Source organism: Trichosurus vulpecula, chromosome 7 (genome assembly GCF_011100635.1).
Source record: "Trichosurus vulpecula isolate mTriVul1 chromosome 7, mTriVul1.pri, whole genome shotgun sequence".
Classification (NCBI taxonomy): domain Eukaryota; kingdom Metazoa; phylum Chordata; class Mammalia; order Diprotodontia; family Phalangeridae; genus Trichosurus; species Trichosurus vulpecula.
The window spans coordinates 132,893,172-132,912,887 of record NC_050579.1 but is presented as its reverse complement, the minus strand read 5'-3'; the positions used below and the strand labels follow the sequence as shown (position 1 = coordinate 132,912,887).

At 36.2% G+C, this 19,716-nt stretch overlaps 1 protein-coding gene and 1 pseudogene across 7 annotated transcripts in view; both read left to right on the top strand.

Moving 5' to 3' along the window:
- The window catches only part of LAMA2 (laminin subunit alpha 2), a 777,226-nt gene that overhangs the window by 43,131 nt on the left and 714,379 nt on the right, over window positions 1–19,716 (top strand). The window lies entirely within an intron of this gene.
- On the top strand, window positions 1,258–1,591 carry LOC118856120 (annotated as a pseudogene).

Sequence of the window (19,716 nt, the reverse complement as noted above, 5' to 3'; positions counted from 1 at the left end):
TCCAGCCTTTCCACCAGAGCTGTCATAGCTTTAGGGACTGGAGAAAGTTAATCAGTCAATAATGGACAATGGATAGATGGGAGACGTGGCTGAGTTTAACTCCTTCATTTTAAAGATGAATAAGCAGAGACTCCTGGAAATTAAAAGCATTGGCCAATATCACAAAGATTTAAGTCTTTAATATCCCAGGTAATATACATCAGAGGGGAGCCATTTAAACATAGGTTCTCTGACTCCAGAGTCAGTGGTCTTTCCATGGTCCTAACTACCATTTGAAGCCTTGGGGAAGATTTAAATTGATTCAAAGATTTGCTCCTATGACTGCAGGTCCCTAAAAATGGGTACCTTTGAACACTACACTCATTTTCTCCTTTTTGTTTTTGATAGATTTTAGCCTTATTGATATATAAATAACTCATAGCTTTCACCTGTTATTGAAGGGGTTTTTCTGTACCTGTGTAAAAATGCTTTGAATGTGACAAGAGAAAAGAGTAATACTGGGGCAGAAAAATAAAGAGGGGGCTCAGTTCTGACATGGTGTCACCTAACCTGTTTGGGCCTAGTGCCTTTAGTCCTCTGTTATGTCTTTATTAATCTTCCGGATACACCTTGGAGGTAGATAAACGGGAGTCTTATCACCATTGTTATGAATTGACAATTTTTGGCTTTGTATATACATCAATGAGTTTCCAAGGGTGGTTTTGGTAGCTAGAAAGTTTTGGGTAGTTATGACAACTAAAAAAAGCAACAGCAGACTCCTGATATTAAATATACAAATACCTCTGTATTTAATGTATGGGAAAGGAGCAGCATCCCTTACCCTCAAGTAGTCTTTCAGGATCTGGCATAGAGAGCACAAAGACTAAAAATATAACCAACACTTTCACCACTAGCTCAGATTTAGCTGGGCTGGCAGGCTAGCTTAAGGTTGTGAGACTAGTGGTCTCAGACACCCCCATGGCTTCAACCATCACTTCTGTGTAGACAGAATCCAAATATTTATCTCCAACTACAAACTCCTTTCCAATATCCTCATTTCCAACTTTCTGCTGAGCAACTTCATTTAGGATCATAGGATTACAACACTGATATCCTGGTAAATGTTTAACACCTGGCTCTCCCTCCAAAATCTGTATGCACAACAATCTTTTAAACTTAATTTGTATTCTTAAAAGTTTCTCCATTGCTTTCTTAAGTCTGAACATCCAAAGAAATAATACATAAGGCTCTCCGAGCTCCATCCCCGTGACTGGCAACATGGCTAAACACACCAAGAAGGTTGGAATTGTTGGTAAATATGGAACACGTTATGGTGCATCCCTCAGAAAAATGGTGAAGAAAATTGAAATTAGCTAGCATGCCAAGTATACCTGCTCCTTCTGTGGCAAGACCAAAATGAAGAGACAGGCTGTGGGTATCTGGCATTGTGGATCCTGCATGAAAACTGTAGCTGGTGGTGCATGGACCTACAATACCACCTCCGCAGTCATAGTCAAATCTGCCATCAGAAGACTGAAGGAATTGAAAGACCAGTAAAATCTTCTTATCAAATACCTGTAGCCCATAGTCCAACAATAAATGGGTTAATTTATAGAAAAAAAGAAATAATACATAAGCCCTGATTTGTAGCATTTGCCAATTTTCGAGGTGCAAATACACACACTGAACATTTAACAATTGGCTTGCCTGCTTGCACAAACTTGAGCTGACTCCTGCACATGCCTGATTGTAAGTCTAGAGTTGAAGAGAATCTCTGAGATTTTCTAGTCTAACCCCTTCATTTTACATATGAAGAAACTGAGATACATGAGGTTAAGTGATTTACTCATAGTCACCAAGGAAATCAGTGTCTCAGAGGTTAAGTCTGAACAGATACCTTCCTACTCCAGTACTCTTTCCATCAGATTATCGTTTTTAATTAATCCTTAAATATTCAAAATTTGTCATCTCCCTCAAGTTAGTTCTTTTCTTTTTTTAGAAAAAAAGTTTTATGTTTTATTTTAAAACAAATATTATTGGGTTTTTTGTTTTTATATTGCTTGCATTTCCCAATATATCCTTTTCTTTTCCTGTTTCCAGAGAACCATCCCCTATGTTAAAGAATAAAAAAAGAGGGGAAAAATTCAGTTAAACCAACATACTGAAAAAAAAATCTGACATTGTATGTTGTGTTCTGTACCAAAGTCCTCCATTGATGGAAATAATCAAGGGAGGTGCCAACATAAAACGATTTATTGATGCTTTTAGTATTCATTTTTTACATCTTTGTTTCTTCTTTCCCAGTCTCAGAACCTCTCATAGCAAAGAACAACAGGTCAGCAAAGTAAACTGATTCATCAACCACATGTGACAACATTAGCAGCAGTCTACATTGGTATTTCACCATGTCTCTATTTAGATGAGAAAGATGTAGTCCTTGGTATCACTATTGGTCATTGTAGCAATATGAATTTGGATGTCTTTTAGTGGGTTTTTGTACATTTTTGCCGTTGTGTACACCACTATTTCAGTTTTGTTTTCTTCTTTCTCATTTCATATATTTCCCCACGTTTCTCTGAATTCATCACACTTGTTCCTAATTATGGCATGATCAAGTCCTACTACAGTCTGTGATTCAGTTTGTTCAGCCATTGCCCAATTGATGGATGTACATTGTTTCCAACATTTTTGCTCCTACAAAAAGAGGCACCATCTTTTTTTCTTTCTTGTGATTGAGATAATCTGCTACGCTTTACTCTCCTTGATATTTCATATTTCACTCCTTCACCAAGTCCTAGCAATTGTATCTCTGAAATGTCTCTTACAGTTATTATTTTTCCCATATTTACCACTTCCACTGTCATTTAGGCCCTCCTCTTGAGGATATGCACCCCCCCCCATACACACACACACACACATTCTTTTTCACATTCTATTTCTCTCTCGTATTCTCTTTCTGTGTATCTGTCTCATGCTGTTGAGTCATTTTAGTATTATCTGGACTTTTTGTGAACCCGTCTGTGGTTTTCTTGACAAGGATACCTGAGTGGTTTGTAGTTTCCTCCTCCAGCCCATTTTACAGATGAAGAACTGAGGCAAACAGAGATAAGTGACTTGCCCAGGGTCACACAGCTAGTAAGTATCTGAGGCTGGATTTGAACTCAGGAAAATGAGTCTTCTTGATTCCAAGTTGGGTGCTCTATTCTCTCTCTCTCTACACTACCCCCTCTTTTAAAAAATTCTCTACAATACTTATCATGGTATTTGAAAGATAGGAAACACTAAATATATAATTATTGATTTATTGAATTTCTGGCTCCAAGGCACCAGTCCTAGAAGGAGCAACAGTTATGGAGGTTGTTGGAACAGCTTCCTAATTAGTCTTCTCTCTGCCTTTCTCTGATACTGCACCCACACAATCCATTGTACATGATGGTGCCAAATTCTTATTCCTAAAACATTATTTCTGGTCATATCATACCCCTATTTTAAAGCCCTTTAACAGATTTGCTTTGCCTTTGGAAAAGAATCCCAACTCCTTAGCCTGGCATTTAGGGTTTTTCCTAATCTGGCTCCAGCCTATTTCACTAGTCTTGCCTTTTACTTTTTTAAGTTATCTGTGTAATCAAATTAGACTACCCACCATTTTTCAAAAATGCTGATCTTTCTTGGTTCTGTGCCTTTGCATATGTGATTCCTTTAGCCCAAAATGTGGTCCCATTGCACTTGCCCATGAAAAGCCTTCCTGTCTTTGAGGTGCCTGTTTAGAATGCTACCTCCTACACAAAGACTTTGTTAATTCCCACCTAGGAAGTAGTCTTTCCTTCAATAAAGCATTATTCCATTCAGCAAACACTTATTAGGTACCTACTCTGTGTAAGGTATTAGGGATATGATGGGTACTAGACCTGTGATTTCATTGGTTAGAAGGAACTATGAGGTGAGGAAATTTTCTCTACCAATGTAAGTCACATCCTCTTTCTAACTCATCTTAGTGTTGCCTAGAGCATTGAGAAGTTAAATGATTTGCTCAGGATTGCAGTCAGCACCTGTTGGATGTGGGACTTGAACTCAGAAGTTCTTGCCTCTGAAGCCAGATCTTTACCCATGATGCCATGCTGCCTCTCATCACATTGGCTAGAAAAACAAAATACTTTTTGCCCTTAAACAGCTTATATTCAATGGGATTTTCCATTGAACTTTGTGCCTCTCTTCTGGCAATTATCAATTTAACCTTGTATTATAGTTAATTTGGAATGTGCCTTATCTTTATTAATATGTAGAATTAGAAGTAGGATTGTAAGCTCCTAAAGCCAGGTCCCATGCCATATTTAAGTTCCCCTGGGTATCTGTCATAATGTCTAATACATGACAGAAATGCAATAACTATTTGTTGAAGGGAAGAATGGATGAAATTAGTCATTCTTTTGCTTTTATAGTAGTTACCTTCTGGGTGTTATGTAATTATGGGTCAATATAATAAGGGGGAAAAGTACTGAAGAATAATTACTTTTGAAGTGCATGGATTATGCCTATAGTGTTTTTCTCACAAATGATCTACATTAAACTCTTTTATTTTTATAACCGTGTCTCTCATTATGACCTTTACTTCATACTCTGGCATTCAATTTTCAAGCATTTCTTGATGAACTTGGGTTTTACCTTTTAAAACAAACAGAAAATATGCCAAATATCACTTATGCTACTACTGTCTTATTAATATGAAATCTGCATCCAGTCTCCTGACTGTTAGGCCAATCATTTCATTAAAATTAGGGAAAGTATTTTTCCTCTCTTCCCAAATTGCTCTAAAAGCACCAACCCTCATTCTTTGGCAAAATATGTGGATTAGGTTAATAATTTCTTAAATTTCCCTAATGTAGCTAATCAGAATAATGAAAAAAGTCATTAGTCAACAAATTCAGTATATTTAACTACTATATTTCTTTTAAAATGATCATAGTTGGACTCAATGGATCATTTGGGGAACTGGTTAAATAAGTTGTGCTTTGTTAACATAATAGATTATCACTGTAGAGTAGAAATGATAAATCTGGTGAATACAGAGAAACCTGAAGACATTTATTTGAACTGATGCAAAAGGATAGAAACAGGGAGAATATTAAGACCTAGGGGATATTAGGAAGGATCATTGTAGGGAAGGAATGGGGGAGGGGGAGGCAGTGATATTTGAATACCATTTTAGATATGTTGAGTTTGAGATGATTGGGATCTTCCAGTTGGAGATATCCAGTAAGCTGTTGGTGTTTCAGGACTGTAGTCAGGAACTAGGATTGAAAACATACATGTGGCTGTCATCTGCAAAGAGACATTATTGAACCTACAAGAACTGATGATAAGAGTGAGGGAATAGAGAGAAAAGACTAGAACAGAAACCACAAAGATGTTTATAGTTAGGCGTAAGAACAGGTGAAGATCTAACGAAGATACTGAAAATAAGCAGTTAAATGGTAGGAGAAATGAGAGAGCAATGTCATGTAAGGCAAAGGAGAGTATGTCCAGGAGAAGTAGAATTTCCCTCAGATTCCTCTCCCATATGAATTTATTTATTTGTTTTTTTGCTGAAGTTTCATTTGATGGCAATCAAACTGATTTTCCAGTATATGATCTTCTTAGATGCTTTGATAATATTAATTTTCCCTAGATGTAAACAGATACTTATTACCCATTGCAAGCGTTTTGCATAAAGCAATAGCAAGGCAATATGTGATTGTTGAATGAATACCTATTTAGTCTTCTTTTTTGAAAACATACACAGAATCTGGTAAAGTGGAAATCAGATAAATTAAACAATAAAAATACATTCTGAACCTCCTTAATTATGTTTACTTCTGGACATAACTTGCTGGAGATATTTTTGAAATATAATTTACACATTATTAAATGATAAGAAATGTCAGCTTAAATGCAAAGGACAAAGCTGTTAGCAAGTTATTCAAATTAAAGCACACACTTGTCTTCTCTGCTAACTGATAGTGAACTGCAAGAGGAGAAAGCTGTAAATAACTCAGTCATCATCACTCTATTAATTGGTTTTCCTTAAGTGTTTGTGAGGTTTTGTGGTGGCTTTGTATGGATGTTTTTTTGGGGGGGAATTGTCTGCAGTGTCAAAAACAATCAGTATACATATAAGTAAGTAGATACATGTAAATTAGAAAAAAACATTTTTGAAGAGTATATCCTCAATCTGGTGTTTATTGATCTCTCTGCCATATGCCAGATTTTGCAGAGAATATGAAGTATAAGAAAAAAATATAGTCACTGTCACTGAAAAAACTTCAGCCTAATTAGAGAAACACACATAAAACAGGAGTGAAAAATACAAAATAGTATTAAGTAGATTTTATATCAGGTGATCCAGACTATGAATCTTGTAGAAGTCAAGAGAGCAAAGAGCTAAGTGAAAATTTACTGATGTTAAGATAATTAATGATATAGGAGTAAGGGAGTGAATCCTCTGTACTTCAGGTCCAGAAGAATCCCTGCCATGGTATGGGCCATAGGGAGGAAGGAAATAAAGGAGGGGGAAGGGAATGAAGGGAGAAAGAAGGGAGGGAGGAGAGAGGGAAGGGAGGAGGGGAAACATGGGAAAAGGGAAGGAAGGAAGGAGGAAAATAAGGGAAGGAGGGAGGGAAAGAAGGAAAGAGAGAAAGAAGGAAGGGAGGGAGGGAGGGAAATAGAGAAAGAAGAATTTATTAAATGCCTACTGTATACAAGGTTCTATATTGAGTGCTTTACAAATATTGTCTCATTTATTTTTCACGATAACCCTGGGAGATAAGTGCTATTATTATCTTCATTTTACAGTTGAGGAAACTGAAGCAGAGGTTAAGTGACTTGCCCAGGGTCACACTGCTAGTAAGTGTCTGAAGCTGAATTTGAATTCAGGTCTCTAAGGGTGCAGGTAGACATTCTGTTAGGGAGGCAGAAAAGGACACAATTGGAAAATTCTTACTGAGGAAGAGACAGAAGTATGTGGTTAAGTAGAGCCAGAGATTTGTTATTAGAGATCTGGACTGATAAACTGAGTATGTGGACACACAGGAGATGAGGTCTGGGTTAGAGGCATGAGCCATTATCAGATAAAGAGTTTGAAAACCAAGTCAAAAGACATAGTTTTTAGGGTCAGGCCAAAGGATCCAATATTTAATCAGCAGAGAATATTTTCTTTTTTTGGAGGGGGGAAGGCAGGGCAATTGGGGTTAAGTGACTTGCCCAAGGTCACACAGCTAGTAAGTGTGTCAAGTGTCCGAGGCCAGATTTGAACTCCTGACTCCAGGGCCGGTGCTCTACTCATTGCGCCACCTAGCTGCCTCCGAATGTTAGGGTTTTACATAGATTTCTGGACAGTTGTAGCACTCAGCTTCTTAGAGTCCCATGAGTATTTTTATTACTGAGTGCTTTCAGTTGGCCTTGAATTATAGCTTACCCTAAATTAGCTGTAGCTGACTTGCTCCTTGCTGCTGGTGACACAGTGTTAGGCAGATGTTGGTTGTCTTTTAAGCTGTGTTAGGCTTTCAACATTTGAAATTAATTCCTCCTGATTGGAAATAGAAAGTAGCTTTGAAGTTAAGGTAGTGTTAACCTTAGTCTTGGGGGCACCGGATTAGTTCTGAGTTCTGATGGTAGGATTAAGTTACTATATAGGATCAGGAGTTTAGTTTGGTCTGATTCATGCTGTGATAACCTCAAAGGAACCTGAACATATTGAGCTGAATGGAGAGAAAGTAAGAATTAACTTAGCTTTGTTAGCAAGCACTAGAAAAATTGTAGTTTGTTTGATTCATTTAACACTGACTACCTAGATTCAAATCCATGGTGTTAAGTCATGAATATAGATTGACCCACTCTGGTCAGGTAACTAGTTAAATAGCTTTTAAAAAAAACTTATAATTGGTATATGAATGTAATGAAATACTATTGTTCTAAAAGAAATGATGAGCAGGCAGACTTCAGAAAAGCCTGGAAAGACTCATTTGAACTGATGCTGAGTGAAGCGAGCAGAACCAGGAGAACATCGTACACAGTAACAGCCACATTGTGTGATGACTGACTCTGATAGACTTAGCTCTTCTCAGCAATGCCAGAACCTAAAGCAACTCCAAAAGACTCATGATGGAAAATGCCATCCACATCCAGAGAAAGAAATATGGAGTCTGAATGCAGACTGAAGCATATTATTTGCTCTCTTTTTTGTTTTGTTTTCTTTCTCATGGTTCCTATCATTCATTCTAATTCTTCTATGCAACATGACTAATGTGAAAAGATGTTTAATAAGAATGCACATATAGAGCCTGTATCAGATTGCATGCCATCTTGTGGGGGGGAGGGGAGGGAGGTGGAGAAAATTAAAACTTATGGAAGTGAATGTTGAAAACTAAAAATAAATAAATTAATTTTTAAAAAAACCTGATAATTGCCTATATTGAATTGGTGACCATGCAAGCATTATAAAAATACAAAGAAGGATGATATTCAGTTAACAGATAGTTATTGAATGTTTGCTATGTGCCCAGCACTCTACTAGAACTAAGATGTCTCTGGCCTTCACAGAGTTTATGGTCTTGCCTTCAGAAGAAAATGAGGATTAGTTATCTCCCTGTGTTTTATGAAAGTTGAGATTTGATTTTTTTTCTGTTTCCTTTAGCATGAAAAGAAACCAAGTATTTCTGCAGTAAATCAACAGTAAGGCATTATAAATTTTTTTTTAAATCTAAGATTGAATGAATAACATTGCAGTATTTGAAAAAGAATCAAGTAATATCATGGCCAAATCTAATATGACCTCCTCTGCAAAACTCAGTTTATATCAATTGGCTCTACTAGAATTTTCCCAAAGGCTAGATTCAGATGAAAGAAATTAGTAAGGTCATAAGCATATTTGCATCTACCTTGTTCATTCCTACACAACTTGTGCAATATGTCCTTCAATTAAAAAAGTTATCACTGTTCCCCTTAACCTTTTGATTTCTGAATTTTTCTCTCCTTTTGTTGTGATTTCCTTTCCGGCAAAAATAAACAACATAGTTGGACCAGGAACACAGGGCAAGATAGTCACAGAATTAGGAGGGTGACAATGACAGATGAGTGTCATGTGACACCTTTCTTAGACCAAAGTATGATGATTTATATCACCACGGTTGTCTCTTCCCTAGGCTGGCTTTCTAGACTGTTTGCCCCCAAAGTAAGAATTTGCCCTTATTTTTTCTTCATTTCTCTCTTCTTCTCTTGTTTAATGAGAGGAACTCCATCTGTTCCTCTCCTCAGCAAGTCCACTCTTTAAAATGTAGATTTATCTTTGTTTATAAGCAGCAGAACAACCAGAGGGACGTGGATCCTTTGATCACTTCAACCCCAAAAACCAAGTTTCAAGAAAATAGTAACCTTGAGGAATTAGGACAAAAAATAAACTGTTCCCTTGTAGGGCAAGCCATTAAGCAAATCATTTAGTCATTCTTTTGGTACCGGACTAGAATGTACCTATTAATTTGTGTTTTTTGACTGGCTAAAATTGGGCTGGTCCACATACCACTGATTCCTTGGTGTTTTTTAAATTAAACACAGTAAATGGTCTTAATGTTTTTTTTTTAAGAAATTGAGACCAAGTACCAAAATGACATATGAGGAAAAAAAATATAGTGTGTGGAAGAAAAAAATAGAGATTAAGAATCACAACATAATGTGACCCATACTAATGATTTTTATTAATGATTCCTCACAACTACAAAAATATTATTTACATATTGTCGATGTTAGTTTTTAAAGTTCCTGATTCTCAGTGACTTTTTATATATGCTCCAAAGCAAGGAGTTATCATAACACCTACATATTGCCTAACAGTATAAGATTCCGAGGTAGAAGATGAAGGGAGCTGATTTGGGCCTTAGTTAATCTCAGATCAAAAAAAGCATCTCCAGAGACCATTGTTTAAATTTAGGTATACTCAAAATGCCACACCATAGGAAGATCAGCAAAACAAGGTCAGAAAACAATTTCAAGAGAAATGATTAAAAAGCAAACCAAACAACTGAAGCAAGTCCTGATCTTCTCTTGTCTTCTTACACACACACACACACACACACACACACACACACACACACACACCCTCTGTCTTTTTTGTCTATGTCAGTCTATCTGTCTGTCTCCCTCATTCTGCTTTGGCTGGACACTATGCTTTATTCAAGACTAGCTCTATCTTGGGAGGTCATTCATCTACCTTCTCTAGTCTTTTGTCTCTTCTGTTTCTTCACTGAATTCTCTCATAGAAGTCTCTTTTAAAAACCTGTTTAAAACAAAGGCTCTCTGTACATGTGTTTTCAAACTAACAGTATTTCTGCTACATAATGAAGAAATGCCTGGTTTGACTGTCACCTAAGTTACAGGATATTGGAACGTGATTGGAGGCCAAGGAAATAATTTCCTCCCAGTTCAACTTAAAAGGAGAAACAGCTGCCAAAAAAGCTGAATTAATTTTAATTCTTTACAGATGACTTTTAAAAATCATGTACTGGCTTAATTTAAATGAATTTTAGATGATTTTGTGTATGACAGATCTGAAGATTAAAGTATTCTCTCTATAGGGTGTGCTGTGGTTGTGGGCTGTAGTGAAAGTTATTTTATAATAAAATTTCCATTGTAAAAATATGTATTAATGAGCTTGTCAGTAAAGATCTACTTTTATTGAGGGTTCAAAGTTACTTTATTAGTCTTTCTTCAATATTATCACATTGTGGAAAGTACTATGAAGTCTACCAACATGTTTCAGAATATTGGCAAATATTATATACATATACAGATACACACACATATGAAAATCATACATAACAACAATGCTGCCAGCAGTTGCTGTGGAGGTATAAGACCAACAACACCAGCACACAGGAGGGCTGCTAGCATGGGTTCTTTGATCTGCTTTTCTAAGGAAAGCAACTTTAAGGGGTTTACAATCTCAGTTTAATTAAACATACATATATCATTCACTTAGTTCAGGGGAAAAAGTCAGCACCCTGAACTTCAGAGAAAACACAAACAGGAATTACAAGCAGAAATTATATAAATAGAGCAAATAACACAAATCAGCAGCCAGGGCTTCTAACTGTCTGTCCATATCAATATATACAGAGTTACTAGAGAGAGAAGCACAAACATCTGGGTTTTTCAGAGCCGGGGGGCTCCTTAACAGCGGCTACCCAGAGTCTTGTCTGGCCAAGTCAAAGGAACACTCTTCCAATGAGTGAGCCCCAAAGCAAAATGCTAACTTCAGAGTAAATATACACTTTTTCAGGGTCAGAGAGGGTCACAATCATGTGACTCAAGCTCATGTGACTTAGTCTTTCTTGTGACCTAAGCAAGTCATCAAAGACTCTTGATTCAATCAAAGGCTCTTGATTGAAACAAAGGCAAGACTCCATCAAAGGCATGTGATTGCCTGAGTTCTAAAAAGCACTCCAAAAGAAAAAACAGCAAAAAATCCCACCTTGCTTGCCACCACATCTTAACAATTATATATATCTATATATCTATATCTATCTATCTATCTATCTATCTATCTATCTATCTATCTATCTATATATATATATGTATGTATAGCTATATACACACACATATATATTCCTATATATGCATATTCATGTGAATGTGTATCTTTATATATTAACATAAGCAACCCAGAGTATAGAGAAATGTGGCTTCAGAGACAGAAAGACCTGAAATGCAGAAAGATCCCCTTATGTGACACATGCTGCATGTTAACCTAGGCAAGTCAATTAACCTCTCCTAGGCACATCTATAACTTCCTGAGAATGTGTTGGCCTACCTTGGTAGAAGGAGTTTCCCCATCTGAGAGTTCCTTATATCAATCACAGGTACAGTTTATTTTATATACCCCCACACACATAATGGACAATACGTAATATGTGTATGTGTATACATATGCACACATATATATGTACATTTCTACACACATATATAATGGGAACACAACAAGCACACAAATTTTACAGGGTTAGTGAGGAAATATTTTATGAAATAGTTCTGCTTTTGAAAAGTTGTTTGTGGGGCAGCTAGGTGGCACAGTGAGTAGAGCACCGGCCCTTTAGTCAGGAGGACCCGATTTCAAATGTGGCCTCAGACACTTGACACACTTGCTAGCTGTGTGACCTTGGGCAATCACTTTAACCCCAATTGCCCTGCCTTCCCCCCTCCTAAAAAAAGAGAAAGAAAAAGAAATGTTTTTTGTAAAATGAATTTTAGCAAATCAAGTCATAGTTTTGCCAGTGATACCCTTTATAATTTTGTAGATTCATTTCCATGGAAAATAATCTGAATAATCTATGCCTAAGTTACTTTTGTCTCACTTAATTGTCCCATCCTGGGTTCCCCCCCCCCCACCTTTACGGAGATACTGTTTGGCAAATTGGCTGTCTGTGTTGTCTGCTAGAGTCTCTGAGCCACAGGGCAATCAGAGCAACGAGAAGACGGCAGCTGCTGCTCTAATCTCATCCTCTTCCTACCTGTCATCAGATCCAGGTGGGAAGAACAGGAGATGGAGCAACATTCGCTAACACCAGCTGCTGCTGCTACTTGTATTTCACATCCTGTTTCCCACAAAGCAACAAGTATAGCCCTGTCAAACTTTCAGTCAATTTGGATGTTCGGTAGCATATAAATTAAATGTATGGAAGTAGCTAATTTTGGGGCTGAATTGAATGAATTTTTAAACTTTGTGTAGATAACTATATAATGAATGTTTTGGTTCAAAAGACAAAGAAAAAACTTGGTAGATATTTGACTATGGAGCACATTTATAGTCTAGCTTTATGCTTTTTAAAAAAATTACAAATTACTTTCTTGACTTAAAATAGGATTGTGTAAATGAGATCAGTATCTTTTCCCTACCTTATATGGAACTCTTCTGCTATTGCTCAGCATAGTGAAGTTCTGGAGAAATCTGAAATCTTTCACTAGTCATGGACATCACTGGTGACACTCTGTTACCAATTTGGTATGTGTCATTGGTGACAAACACAACTGATTGAGAGAATAGGAAACTTAAAGTGTTTTGCAAACCTTAAAGTGCTGAATAAATGCTCGAGTAGTGTTGCCCTGAACATGCCCTGGCCTTTTTTTCTGCCTTTGATCTTGCCATGCCATCTTACTAGAATGACTTTATTTCACATCTCTGATGCCAGTGGATCAGACAGAACAGCCATGAGATTCAGGGGCAGGTGGGGACAGATTTTGATGCAGCAGCGAGAAAATCTCTTCAGACAAATGTTTGGTCTCAGAGAGTTGCCATGCATTAGTACTGGATACATTAATACAAGAGTCCACTATAAAGATCCAGCTGTGAGAAGCACTGGGTCTATTGCCCTATGTTTGAAGCAGCAAAAAGGGCTCCTTCCTACTGGAAGCTTCAGACAGAGATGACGGTACAACTCAGAGTCTGGCTACCTTCACAGAATCATGTTTTTAAACACATAATGTAAAATACATACAACTAGAAAGGAAACAACTACATTTAAATGCAGTCAACATATTTTCAAAAGCAAAATAGACTGATGGAATGCTACGGTGGCATAAGAAATAATGGGCTCAAAGATCTTAGAAAAACATGGAAAGACTTGTGTGAAATAAGAGTGAAGTGAGCAGAACCAAGAGAACATTATATACAGTTACAGCTACATTGTTTTAAGAATGACTGTTTGACTATTATAAATACCTAAATTAACTACAAAGGACACATGAAGAAAGAAGCTATCTACATCCAGAGAAACAACTGATGAATAGAAGGATGCACAGAATAGTTTTATGTGTGTGTATAATGTGTGTATATATGTATGTGTATGTAATGTATATTTACATGTGTATACACACATATATACACACATACACACATACAAACCTATTTGTGTCTAATGGTAGCCATCTCTAGGGCAGGGGGAGGGGGAGAAGAAAAAAAAGAAATTTACATGATAACTTTATCATATATTCAAAAGGAACAGCAAATTGTACATAATAGAATTGTAGCTTCATATACAATTACCTTCTTGAATTATACTATGTTATAGAATTGCTTGTTTTATTTCATAAATTAAAAATTAAATAAAAATTTTAAAAAACACATTCTGGTATAGAAGAAAGTTGAGCTAGAAAGCCATGCACAAGTTGTAGTAGCACCTTAGCCAGTTGCTGATGCTTCTCAGCATCAGTGACTACCAGCAGTTATGTTTATATGTACATACATGCATGCATACATACACACATATATGTATACATACGTATCTATATATTCACATATTGTGTGTGAGTAGTAATAGTAATAATAAAGTTAATAATGGCTAGAATTTATATAGTGCTTTAAGATTTCCAAAGTGTTTTATGCATGTTAGCTCATTTGATTGAATGACCTTGTGAGGTAGATAGATGTGTGTATTTATATATATGTATATGTATACATATTATACATACATTATATATATATTATAGATATATTTGAGAGAGAGGAATGTCCTTTTATTGGTTTGACAGTGTACCTCCGCATGTACTACAGCTTGTCAGTGTTCCATCTAAAACATGGTATCCATAATGTGACCATACTCCAGAATTTTTTTGACCAGATCTAGACCTTATTTTCTCTTACCCTGGACATTTTATTACCCAGAAACTATGTTATTCATTCTCTGATGCCCCTTAGCACAAAACACAATGGTTTTAAGGTAGTTAATAAGTACTTAATAAAATTGAACTGAATTGTCCAGGGACCAAAGGGAAGAGTTTGACAAAAGGATATTTTTCTTTCCTTTGTGTTTGGGAATATATCTTCTAGCAGCTGAAGGAGAAAATTAGGAACATTTTTTTCTAAGAGACCTAAAAAGTTAGACTAGTGATTTAGGATGATTCTAGACCTCATTAAATGAGATAAGTGCTTAAGACAATGCCTGGCACACAGTAAGTGCTTAGCAAATTCTTGTTCCCTTACTTAGATAACTCAGAAAAATATGGAACAAATGGTTACCAATATTTTTTTAAAGTGCAAAAAAATTAATTGGAATTTTAATAAAAGTTTAAGAGATACTTTGCATACAGTAATGGGACGCTAGGTGGTGCAGTGGATAGAGCATTGGGTTTGGAAACTGGAAGACTCGTCTTCCTGAGTTCAAATCTCCTTCATGAGTTCGAATCTGGCTTCAGGCACTTAATAGCTGTGTGACCCTGGGCAAGTCACTTAAGCCTGTTTGCCTCAGTTCTCCATCTGTAAAATGAACTGGAGAAGGAAATGGCTAAACCACTCCAAGAAAACCCCAAATGGGTTCATGAAGAGTCAAACATGACTGCAGCAACTGAACATCAACAATGCATGGACAGAAATGTGTGAATATAGGCCCCTTCACTTGTTTCTTTAGGATCAGAGGATTATAGATTTTGAGAGGGAAGGGACCTTAGAAATCATCTACTGAGATCCACATACTCATTTCAGAAAGGCTTGGAGAGGACACATATCCATTGACTAGAACTCCACACAGATAGTAAGTAGAAGAATTGGGAGTTAAAGAGCTACATCTTCTGACTCTAGTAGTATGCTTATACTAATAAGATTTTATCACATAGGTGTAATGATTTTTAAAAGAGGAATTGTTTTTGTTTTCACTTCCCTTTTCTGTCAAAAATTTTGAATAATTGAAGGAGAAGAGAATTCTCGTTAAAACTTTCAAAATGTTCAACTTTGAAACATGTCTATTTTTAATCTCAGGGATTTAGATTATATGTGATAGCCTAACATTAATGACCTACTATTACAGATGTGTGAACCAAGTTCAAGAAAATTGAAAAGTTTTCAGAGCTATTTATAGTGTTTTCATTACTAACAGAAAGAAAAAAAGCTTTCATTTTTGTAAAGTGACTCTAATATATACATAAAATGAAGGGGAATTGGACTAGATCAGGTATCTCAAATCTGCTGTCTCGCCCTAACCTACCCCAACCCTCATTATATTATCCAATCCTCTCTCCTGAGGAAAGTCCAATTCAATTAAAATGTAAGAATAAAAGTTTAGAGCTGGTCTAGTCACTGAATCACAACATCTCAGTTGGAATCACGGAGGCTGATTAGTTCAAATCCATTTCTGTAGCCCCACTACAATACCCAAGTAATATAAACTCTACTTAGGGGAAATCACTACTTCGCAAGGTAGTTCATTCTACTTTTATATAAGTCTAGATGTAAAGCGATTTTTTTCCCTTATGTTGAGTTGAAATCTACCTTAGTCATTTTCACCCATTGGTCTTAGTTCTGTCCTCTGTGAACAAGCAAGACAATCCCTCTCCTACATGAGCCCAAATTCCACAGAATCCCAGAAATTGAGTTGGAGAGGACCTTAGAGGCCATTTAGTCCAACCTGTATCTAAAAAATAAACCAATCTTCACACATTCCCCAGATCCTGCACCATCTTGGATGTTTTCCTCCCAAACTCTCCAGTTTATCAATGTTGTTTTAAATTGTAGAGCCCAGAGCTCAGCACAGTAGTCCAGATAAGGCCTTTCCTGGGCAGAATACAATAGGATAATCACTTCTATAGTTCTGGACATTGTCTCCCTTTAAGCTAAGATGAATTTTTTTGGCTGCCATGTCGAGATCTACTGATTCATATTGAGCTGGCAGTCCATGAAAACTTCCAGATTTTTTTTTTCAGAAGATATACCATCTACCCATACTGCATTTACCTTGTCCCTGTGAAGTCGACATTTTAAACCCATTTAATATACGTTATTTTATCATATTTTATATTATTATTATATTATATCATGTTAATCCTATTAATTAGATAATAATGTAAATAGCTTAACGTTTAAATTTAAAAGAGACAGCTAGGTGGCATAGTTTGTACAGCCCTTAGCCTGGAATCAGGAAGACCGAAGTTCAAGTTTGACTTCTGACCCTTACAGCTATGTGAGCCCGAGTAACTCATTTAACCTCTATCTTCCTCAGTTTTTATAAACTGTAAGATGAGGGAAATAATAGCACCTATCTCCCAAAGTTGTTGTGAGGATAAAATGAGATACATGCAAAGCCTGACACGTAGTAGGTGTTTAATAAGGATCACTCCTTTTGTTCTTAAAACAAATGTGCAATTTCAGGGTGAGATGAGTGGCATAGATGATTGCTATAGCTTAAAATTTTATGATCCTATCAGTATAGAAGTTGAAAGGTTAATATTATAGCTATCTCCAGAATCAATCAAATATTTCACTAAAAATGGAAGTGTTCTGTCTGTGTAAAATTTCAGTATAAAATGAATCAAAATGTACAAAATGGTCATTTTTACTAATCCAGTAGATACCAGAATTAAGGCAATGTTATCCAGGCAAGAATCATGATCCCCCAATGAAAAAAGTACCCTTCACGAGATAGAAATAAGCTCACAGAAAGCCTCTTCTGGTTCAACAGCTCAAAACAAGGAGTATTCCTCTCCAAAAGTTAATAATAGAATTTCTTGGAATGAAGTTGCCAATATATTAGATAAATTCATTGAAGTATAGCCTGTGGTCTATGATTCAAAACAATCTTCTACAGTTCTCAGCAGCATAACGAAAAACCCAAAACAATGTTTTATGTTGAATAAATTCTACTGGTGTTTCCTCCTTGGTGTCATGAAGACTAGTTCTCCTCTAGAGAGAGGGAGATATTTCTCTTCTCTCCTCATAGCTGCTGATGTAAAGTTTATTTCGAGTGTCACAGAACTACTTCTGTAACCATTTTGACTTTTAATACATTTGAAATTTTTCAGATTTTATGGTGTCGGTGTCTGATGAAACAGCACAGATCCAAAAACCGATTATTAAAAAATGCACTTCAAATATTGTAGCTTCAGTTCCTGCCGTGCGGCAAAAATCTTTGTTCAAGTGTATGAGAAAGTCAATGTCCTTCTCATGGCACATTACCATTAGTGACGACTGCATTCAGTTGGATGGCCTCCTACTGTGCCAATGTATGGAACAGCTATTAAATGGATGTAAATTCATTTCACACTTAGAGAATTTCAAAGGTGGAAGGCACCACAGAGCTGTCAACTCTTACCTCAAGCGTGGATTCCATCTACAATTGCCATGAAAAATAGTCACATAGCTTCTTCTTGAATACCTTTAGTAAGGAAGAATTCATTGCCTCTCATACCATTCCACTCCATTGTTGATCAATTCTAATATTTCTTTTTGTGGGGTTGATTATAATCTTATAACATATACTTATTGGTCATAGTCCAGTTCTCTCAAACTATACAATATTTTAACAACTCTTAAAACACTCATCTACATCTTCTGCCATCTGTATCTTCTTTGCTCCTGAATTCACCAATCTTAGGCCTTTAACTGTATATTAAAGGCCATAGTTTCATACGACTTCAAATATTCTGGCTGTCTTCTTCAGGATGCTCTCTGATTCATCATGGCTTCTTTCAAAATGTGATTGTTGTTCAGTCGTTTCAGTCATGTGTGACTCTTCATGACCCCATTTGGGTTTTTTTTTAACAAAGATGTTGGAGTGGTTTGCTGTTTACTTCTCCAACTCATTTTATAGATAAGGAAACTGAGGCAAACAGAGTTAAATGTCTAGCTTAGGATCACACTGGGCTAGTGTCTGATGTTAGATTTGAACGCAGGTCTTCCTGACACCAGGTCTGGCACCCTATTCACTGTGCCACCTTGCTGCCCTTAAAAAGTGATACTCTGGACTAAAGACATGTCAGTTGAGTTCAGACCTGAGTATAGTGCAGTAGGTTTATCCCATCTTTCATTTTGGACATTTTGTGTGTGCACACATATATAGAAAATATAGATGAATGTAAGTTATGAGTAAATATTTTTAATTCATTGTATTTGTATACCCAGTGACTGACACAGTGCCTAGCACAAAGTAGGAGCTTAATAAATACTTGGAGATTGATTGATTCATCTTAATATTGCATTGATTAACATTAACACATATTTAACTAATATCTTACATACATTTTCATCACAACAATAATAAAGAGGTAGGTAAAGTATTTTTCCATTTTAAAAATTATGGGGAAAAAGCATTTAGATAAATTAAGTGACACTCTCTTATGGCTAGTAAATGATAAAGCTACATATGAATCCTGGTCTGACTGAATCCACTGCTTTTTCCATTATACCACACTCGACTCAAATTGAACTTGCAGTGAACTGAATGTCATGGGTCTTTTTCAAAAGAACTACAGTTAAGTATAGCCTCTCATCTTTTAATTGTAATTGATTTTTTAAGCCTAAGTACAGGCCATCCTGATTGTATATTTTGATCTATCTGTGATTTCTTTGGTGTGGGTGCTGCATCCAATAATACAGATTGCAACCAATCTGTACTTTCTCATTCTATACATTCATTCATGTTTTCTCATGAATACTGTGCAAAAGGTGTACGCACTGTATATCTTTCTCTAGCTGTCTTGAAATCACATGGCTACTCACAGACTACAAAGACATTGGCTGTCATTAATTTTCTGATTATACATCTCTCTGATGACATCTTTTATATCCATTTCCCTACAGTATTCTTTCTTATTAATATTATTAATATTCTTTATTATTACTACTCTTGTCCAGCATGTACTTCACCATTGTCTTTTGGGTTAACTACAACTTTAAGTATTTGAAGACTGTAGCAGCCACCGTATAGTATCGTTGAAAGATTATTAATGTTA